A 9,557-nucleotide genomic window follows, 5' to 3' on the forward strand; every position below is an offset into this window, starting at 1 on the left:
CGAGTCCACGCCATGTCGTGTTGCGGCACTCGTGCGTGCTCGCGGGGGACCCTCCACGATATTATTTTGGTGTAACAGTCTCTTTGGTTCTTCGATGTACTTACTATGTATCTCTGTGATTTTCCGTTGTTTTGGTGTTTCGCGTGTTAGTTTTATGCCAATATGAATTTGGCTAGGAGTCAGATTTTTATATTTCTCATACATTTTGTTGCCTCTACTCGGATTAAAATTGGTTTGTTGTGCTACGTAGTCGAGGGTTTCAAGTGTATACTAACAACGCTATATATCAGCAAATCGTTAGAAATTGTAATGCGGCCGATATAACCTTATCGTCTAAATGTGTGACTCCTGAACAGAGCTTGAAAAAAATAGCAGCATCCTGTTATAATAACACACAAAACGTCTTTACTACAGTGAAAATTAAGAGAACCATTATTTGAAGCTCTCTGCAGGACGAGTTTACTGCCGTCAACGTAAGTTTTGCGGAAGGACCACAAAGACAAGGTAATAGAAATTAGGACTCCTACGGAGGGGTACAGACTACCGTTTTTCGTTCACTCCAACTGCGATCAGAACACGAAACGAAATGAATTGTAATGGTACAAGGTAGATCACTACGCCCCTCCCCTGGGATGCACCATACGGTGGCCTCCAGAGCATGTACGTAGAAGTAGACGTAGATGAAGAAATCACTGAATATCGGGGATGAGAAACTACTGCGAGGCAAGCATTTCCAGCCGGCCGCGGTGGTCTCGCGGTTCTAGGCGCGCAGTCCGGAACCGCGCGACTGCTACGGTCGCAAGTTCGAATCCTGCCTCGGGCATGGATGTGTGTGATGTCTTTAGGTTAGTTAGGTTTAAGTAGTTTTAAGTTCTAGGGGACTGATGACCACAGCTGTTAAGTCCCATAGTGCTCAGAGCCATTTGAACCATTTGAAGCATTTCCAGGATGTCGCGGTGGTGATTTTATGTGTAGAAAGTTTCCTCAGCGGTTAAAACGGAGACTCCGGCAACAAAGGCCTCCGACAAGTCATTAATGGTTGGGACAAATGTTCTGTACTGATAGGTGAATGTGTGGAGGAGGCTTAACAGACCATCAGCAACTTTCATGGCCGCAGCTGGACGTTTTAGGTGTGATAATTAAAACTTTACAACACGCCTCTTGTATAGAAGCATTTACGAATTGGGGAAAAAATGTCGGAAGAATGTTTGATGTCTAGCGAGAGACAAATGACTCAATGAAGGCACCCTTAGTACAATGTCGGCAAAGGTTTGGCTGAAAATAAGGCTTGCTGACTTGTCTGGCCTTCTCTACGCTCCAGCTGTTAACCGAAGGTGCTGCAAGCAATCGTTTAAAAATGGAAGGCGCGTGACGCTGAATACAGGCAGTGGTGCGACAAAGGCCACTGGGTCGCGAGGCAATACGACAGAGGACAGAAGAACTTCCCTCGCCAGTTGCCCACAGACCAGACGTCCTAGAGTGCAGCAGCAGCCTCGGTCTGCTGCTAAGGAGGCGCGTATGCATCCGTCCATCCAGCCACCCATCCATCCGTCCGGCTCTCCGTAGCGCGAGCCGCCCGCTAGCCCTGGAGGCGTAACATCAGACGCCGCTTTAATTGCAATTTCAGGCTTAAATTCTCTGGAGTAATTAAAATTAATGAGCGCCGTACAGACGCCCGCCGAGTGCTCAGTTTTCACAGCCACACCCCTCCTCCCTCTCTGCCACCCCTCCCCTCCCCTGCCGCACCGCTTTTATGCCTCTCTCCCGCACTCGTACCTTCTGTCACCGCACCGCTTACAAATGCGCTCCGATTTATTTATCTGTTATAGCGAGAGCTTCGGCGCGCCTGTCGTGATTTTATCTTACTCTTTCGCTCTCATTTCTTCCGAAAGGCTCTCTTCCTCCATCTCTGTCCCTCTCTCTCTTTCTCGCCCATCCGTCTCTAATCCCCTCTCTTTCAATGCCAACTTCATCTTTCAGCACTTTCAGATTCCTGCTCTTGTTCGCTAATTTTTGTTCATTGTGTCTCATTTACTCCTTCTCATCCGTGCCTCTGTCTCAATCTCTGTCTCCCCTTCTCTTTCTCTTATTCCGTTCCAAAGAATTTGTCCTCCCCATCGGTTCCTTCTTCACCTTATTGGCACCTTCTCATATACTCATTCTCACTCTTTTAAAACTCTCATTGTTTTACGTCACTACTTGTCACTCTCTGTTTACTATGTTAGCTTCCATCCCTTACCATCTTTCTGTTCGCTGCTCATTTAGTTTAATTCCCTCTTTACTCCTTTACACTCTGTTCCCACCTGCCTTTCCCCATCCCGCTCTTTCTCCGTCCCTTCCCATTCCATCTCCTTCCTCCCTTCCTCTGCCACTCTGTCTGCTCTTCACTCATTCACCTTCCTATCGCTATATAGTTTCAACTAGTTAGTACTTAGTCTTAAGTTTACCTGTGTCATTTTGCTCGAATATCGTCATGTGCGATATGTCAACTGATTTAGAAAACATAGTTTGTCCCAGAAGATTTCTGACTGCGGCTTCATCTGCATGTGTGTATAGGATACGTTTCGATGTCAGATCTAAACTCAGTTACGCTAAGGCTGGTATTATGTACAACCAACTAGTGAAAATAAAATGACACACAGTAGCAGCGATTACACAAAAGCAGTTGATAAGCTCTGTATTTACGATAGCTCAGTGACTGGATGAAAAGCATAAGAAATAAACAGAAGAGTAGGAATGGTCTGGAATTACTTTAGTAAGTAAAATGTAATTTTTAAAACCAAGTTTCTGTGAAGTTTACAACCGATGTGAGTCACCCGTTTTCCTTATGGCGGTTTAGGCACAAAACTATTCACAAACTGAGTGTCACGCAATAACGAACATCTACACCTATGGTCTGTAAACCACCATGAGGTACACGGCAGATGGTACTTCTCATTGTACCAGTTACTAGGGTTTCTTTCTCTTCAAGTCACGTATGGAGCACGGCAAGAATGATTGTGTGAATGCCTTTGTGCGAGCAATAATTATTCTAATCTCATTTTCACGATTCCTTTGTTAGCAACACGTATGGGGTTGTAGTATATCTCTAGAGTAACCATTTAAAGCCCGTTCTGGAAAATTTGCTAATAGACTTTCTTGGAATAGCTTACGTCTGTCTTCAAGAGTCTTCAGTATTTCTTCAGTATTTCTGTGACACTCTCCCACGGATTAAACAAACCTATCACCATTCGTACTACCCTTCCCTGTATACGTTCAATACCCTCTGTTAGTCCTATCTGGTACGGGTCCCACACATTTCAGCAATATACTAGGATGGGTCGCACGTGTGACTTGTAAGCCATCTCCTTTGTAGGCTGATTGTACTTCCCCAGTATTCTGCCAATGAACCGAAGTATACCACCTGCTTTACCCACGACTGAACCTATGTGATCACTCCATTTCATATCCCTACAAACTGTTACCCCCAGGTATTTGTATGAGTTGGCCGATAGTAACAGTGACTCATTGACATTATAGTCGGTAGGATACTACGTGTTTTCGTATTGTGAAGTGCAAAATTTTACATTCTGAACATAAAGAGCAAGTTGCCAATCGCAGCACCACCGCCACGTTGTATCAAGAGCTGACTGAATATTTATGCAGCTTCTCTCAGATAGTACTTCGTTATAGACAACTGCATCGTCTGAAAAAAGTCTGATTTTACTGTTAACATTGTCTGCAAGGCCACTAATGTACAACATGAACAGCAAGAGTCCCAAAACACTTCCCTGGGGCACATCTGACGATGGCTCTCTATCCAAGACAACATGCTGTGTGCTCCCTACCAAAAAGTCCTCAATCCAGTCACACACTTGATACCCCATATGAACGTACTTTTGACAATACGCGTAGGTGCGGTACTGAGTCAAATGCTTCTCAGAAATCAAGAAACACTGCATCTAGCTGGTTACTTTGATCCAAAGCTTTAGTATATGATGTGATAAAAGTGGGAGTTGGTTTTCAAATGTTCAGTGTTTTTCAAATTGGTTGGCATTGAGGAGGTCATTCTCTTAAGGTACCTCAGTATGTTTGAACACAGAATATGTTCTAAGATTCTACAACGAATCGATGTCAAGGATATTGGACGGTGACTTTATGGATCACTTCTACCACCCTTCATGTAGAATGGTGTGACCTGTGTCTTTTTCCAAGAAGTGGGCACGTTTTCTTATTCGAGGGATCTACGATAGCTTGTAGTTAGAAGAGGGGCTAACTCAGCCGATAATTCAGTATAGAATCTGACAGGGATTCCATCGGAGCCTGGAGCTTTGTTCAATTTCAACGATTTCAGCTGTTTCTCAACACCTCTGACACTAATACTTGTTTCATTCATCTTTCCAGTCGTGCGAGGATTAGATCGGGGAAATTTTCCTGCGGTTTCCTTTGTAAAGGAATATTTTAAAACGGAGTTACGCTTTTAAGCTTTTGCTTTGCTACCCTCAATTTCAGTTTCTGTGTCATTCGCTAGGGACTGGACACTAACTTTGGTGCCACTAACAGCCTTTATATATGTCCAGAATTTCTGTAGATTTTGTGATATGACATTTGACAGTATTTTTCCACAGCAGTAACTGAAGGCCTCACGCATAGCTCTTTTGACAGCCAAACGTGTTTCATTCAGCATCTCTCTCTCTATAGCCCTACGCTTTGTTTTACACCTATCAGCAGTCATCTCTGCTTCTTTAGAAGTTTCATTGCAGTGACTGTATACCACGGAGGTTCCTTCTCATTATCAACTGTTCTACTGGGTATATGTCTATCCAGTACGTGGTCAACTATTCCTTCAAAATTGAGCTAGAATTCCTTTACACGCTCCTGACCTGTGCTGAAATTTTCAAGTTCCTCACTGAGATATTAGACTACTGATTTTTCACCTATCTTTCTGCTTGTTTTAGTTGTCCTTTGTACTTTGATAACCACTGTTGCCAACCACGTCATGCTCGCTGATACCAGTTTCGATCCTCAACGAGATCAAATCTGTTTGTTGCCATTAGATCCAATGTATTTCCAGCATCAGTGGGGTTCCTAACTACATGTTCTAGATAGTTTTCAGAGAACGTATTTTGTAAAGTTCTACAGGATGTATTATGACGCCCACCACTAACATAACTGCAATTTTCCCAATTAATTGATCGACGATTAAAGCCTCCGCCGATGATTACAGAATGATACGGAAACTTAAGTACAAGTGAAGTTAAGTTTTGTCTAAAATTTTCCGTTACATGAGGAGATGAGTTTGGCGGGTGACAGAGGTATCCACTTATAATTTTATGCCCACACCTGATATTGAGTCTTGCCCAAACAGTCTCAAATGCTGTGAATGCTTCAGCAATTTACCATTAGGATTTTAATACTCTCACCTGTGGGACGCACTTCTTTCCATCTTACACTGATGGGTCTGGGTTTCCTACAGCTATTGGTATCTGAATTGGAGAGTGGCCCAATATAGAAAACCGTCGAGTGCGCCCCACACACGGTAAGCTACCTGACTAACAGTCTCTGATGTGTACACCTGACTTTTTTAGAGGGACCCTAGAATTCTCAGCACTGTGGCGCAAGTCCAGCAAGTAGCAGACTAGCTTGTCACAGAATCTTCGAAGTCTCTGGTTCAGTCCTTCCACTCGACTCAGCCACAAAGGACCACAATCAGTTCTGGGGACAATCCTTAAAACTGTGAATTTCGTTGAAACTGAACCCACAAGTCTGGTCTTCTCAGCCATCTCTTCCAGTCGCTGGAATGACGTCAGAACCCAATTGAGAGGCATCATTTGTTGCAACGTGCGCCACAGTCTGCAGTTGCTTGCTCCCTGTTCCCTCAGCGGCTGCCGGAATAGCCTCTTCAGCATGCTGAGTGATGCCCCCAGGCATATACACTGAGTGCACCTGACGTCCTTTCCTGTCCCTTGCTGCCATTTCCCAAAAAGAAAATGTTCAAATGTGTGTGAAATCTTATGGGACTAAACTGTTAAGGTCATCAGTCCCTAAGCTTACACACTACTTAACCTAAATTATCCTAAGGATAAACACACACACCCATTCCCGAGGGAGGACTCGAACCTCCGCCGGGACATCTACATCTACATCTACATCTACATGATTACTCTGCAATTCACATTTAAGTGCTTGGCAGAGGGTTCATCGAACCACAATCATACTAGCTCTCTACCATTCCACTCCCGAACAGCGCGCGGGAAAAACGAACACCTAAACCTTTCTGTTCGAGCTCTGATTTCTCTTATTTTATTTTGATGATCATTCCTACCTATGTAGGCTGGGCTCAACAAAATATTTGCGCATTCGGAAGAGAAAGTTGGTGACTGAAATTTCGTAAATAGATCCCGCGGTGACGAAAAACGTCTTTGCTTTAATGACTTCAATCCCAACTCACGTGTCATATCTGCCACACTCTCTCCCCTATTACGTGATAATACAAAACGAGCTGCCCCTTTTTTGCACCCTTTCGATGTCCTCCGTCAGTCCCACCTGGTAAGGATCCCACACCAAGCAGCAATATTCTAACACAGGACGAACGAGTGTAGTGTAAGTTGTCTCTTTAGTGGACTTGTTGCATCCTCTAAGTGTCCTGCCAATGAAACGCAACCTTTGGCTCGCCTTCTCCACAATATTATCTATGTGGTCTTTCCGACTGAAGTTGTTCGTAATTTTAACACCCAGGTACTTAGTTGAATTGACAGCCTTGAGAATTGTACTATTTATCGAGTAATCGAATTCCAACGGATTTCTTTTGGAACTCATGTTGATCACCTCACACTTTTCGTTATTTAGCGTCAACTGCCACCTGATACACCATACAGCAATCTTTTCTAAATCGCTTTGCAACTGATACTGGTCTCCGGATGTTCTTACTAGACGGTAAATTACAGCATCATCTGCGAACAACCGAGAACTGCTCAGATTGTCACCCAGGTCATTTATATAGATCAGGAACAGCAGAGGTCCCAGGACGCTTCCCTGGGGAACACCCGACATCACTTCAGTTTTACTCGATGATTTGCCGTCTATTACTACGAACTGCGACCTTCCTGACAGGAAACTACGAATCCAGTCGCACAACTGAGACGATACCCCATAGGCCCACAGCTTGATTAGAAGTCGCTTGTGAGGAACGGTGTTAAAAGCTTTCCGGAAATCTAGAAATACGGAATCAACTTGAGATCCCTTGTCGATAGCGGCCATTACTTCGTGCGAATAAAGAGCTAGCTGCGTTGCACAAGAACGATGTTTTCTGAAAGCATGCTGATTACGTATCGCTCCCTTCGAGGTGATACATATTGTTTGAATACAGTATATGCTCCAAAACCCTACTGCAAACCGACGTCAATGATATAGGTCTGTAGTCCGATGGATTACTCCTACTACCCTTCTTAAACACTGGTGCGACCTGCGCAATTTTCCAATCTGTAGGTACAGATCTATCGGTGAGCGAGCGGTTCTATGTGATTGGTAAGTAGGGAGCACAGTCCATGACTGCGCCATTTCCCAAAGGGGTCCCATCATAAGCTGTACATCTGAGCTGCAAACGATTAATAGACCGCTACCCTTTTGTGTTTGCCTCCTCCTGGCAACGGACAATATAGGTTTCTCCAACACACTGAGTCCCGACGGCAAATTTTCAGTTTCAGTGAAAGACAAAACCTCAAACCTCTTGGTTAGAGGGATCAGTACAACAGCCTGATCCTCCCTGGTCCCCGTTCACCTTGTAGAGGACGCCCAGATCTACCACTGACACGCAGCTCGCAGCCAAGGGGACGGGTAATGGCAGACCCTGCACTTTCTGCACAGGAGACAGGATTCACAGGAGAAGATAGGAGTAGTGCTTGAGATACCTCTGGTACAGGTGTCACGGGTACACGACTCTCGGAAGCTCTTCCAACACGCCGTTTCGCAGCAGCTGCCAATCGTCTGGCAGAAGCCGAGGCGTTCTCCAGCCGCTTACGTATGTTAACCGACTCATCCCCTGTTTCAGAACAGAATTCGCAATGGAGCTGCATTTTGGCTGGTGCAATGTACCAGAAGACAGTGAACAAATAACTTTAAATTAAACCAGCTGATTACCTGTTGAGCTAAAAAGTTGATAATTCCCTATAAGGATTGAAGCAGATACATAAAACGAGATTTCTATTAAGACAACACAAAGACCTGTGGTATAAATTACTAGTTTGCTAAAACGTTTTGGTGTTCATTACAATTGTTAGCAAACTCAAAAACAGAGTTAATTTACGATAAATCCAGATAATATATATGGCTAGTCGTCTTTCAAGGAACTCTAGATGTAACACAAAATATTAGTTAGAAAATCTGCTGTGGTTGTTGTGGTTTTCAGTCTTGAGACTAGTATGAGGTAGCTCTCCATGCTACTCTATCCTGTGTAAGCTTCATCATCCTCAAATACCTACTGCAGCCTACATCCTACTTAATCTGCTTAGTGTATTCATCTCCTCGTCTCCCCCCTACAATTTTTACCCTTCACGCTGCCCTCCAATACTAAGTTGGTGATGCCTTAATGCATCAAAACATGTCCATCCAACCGATCCCTTCTCCTAGTGAAGTTGTGCCACAAATTCCTCTTTTCCCCAATTCTGCTAGGTACCTCCTCCTTAGTTACGTGATCTGTCCCTCTAATCTTCAGCATTCTTCTGTTGCACCATATTTCGAAAGCCTCTATTATCTTCTTATCTAAACTATTTAACTTTCATATTTCACTTCCCTACACGGCTACACTCCATACAAATACTTTCAGAAAAGACTTCCTGGCTCTTAAATCAATAACCGACATTAACACATTTCTCTTCTTCAGAAACTCTTTCCTTGCCACTGGCAGTCATCATTTTATATCCTCTCAATTTCGACCATCATCAGTTATTTTGCTCATCAAATAGCAAATCTCATCTAATACTTTAAGTGTCTCATTTCCTAATTTAATTTTCTCAGCATCATTTGATTTAATTCAATTGCATTCCATTATCCTCGTTCTGATTTTGTTGATGTTCGTCTTATATCCTTCTTTCAAGACACTATCCATTCCTTTCAACTGCTCTTCCAAATGCTTTGCTATCTCTGACAGAATTCAAATTTAATTGGCAAACGTCGAAGTTTTTATTTCTTCTCCGTGTATTTTAATACCTACTGCGAACTTTTCTTTTGTTTGCTTTGCTGCTTGTTGAATACACAGATTGGATAGCATCGGGGATAGGCTACAACCCTGTCTCACTCCCTTCCCAACCACTGCTTCTCTTTAATGCCCCTCGACTCTTATAACTGCCATCTGGTTTCTTTATAAATTGTAAATAGCGTTTCGTTCCCTCTATTTGACCCCTGCCACCTTCAGAATCTGAAAGAGAGAATTCCAGTCAACATTGTCAAAAGCCTTCTCTAAGTCTACAAATGATAGAAACGTAGGTTTGCCTTTCCTTAATCTTTCTTCTAAGATAAATCGTAAGGTCAGTATTGCCTCACGTGTTCCAGTGTTTCTACGGAATTCAAACTGATCTTCC

The sequence above is a fragment of the Schistocerca americana genome, chromosome 9 (assembly GCF_021461395.2).
Source record: "Schistocerca americana isolate TAMUIC-IGC-003095 chromosome 9, iqSchAmer2.1, whole genome shotgun sequence".
Taxonomy (NCBI): Eukaryota; Metazoa; Arthropoda; class Insecta; order Orthoptera; family Acrididae; genus Schistocerca; species Schistocerca americana.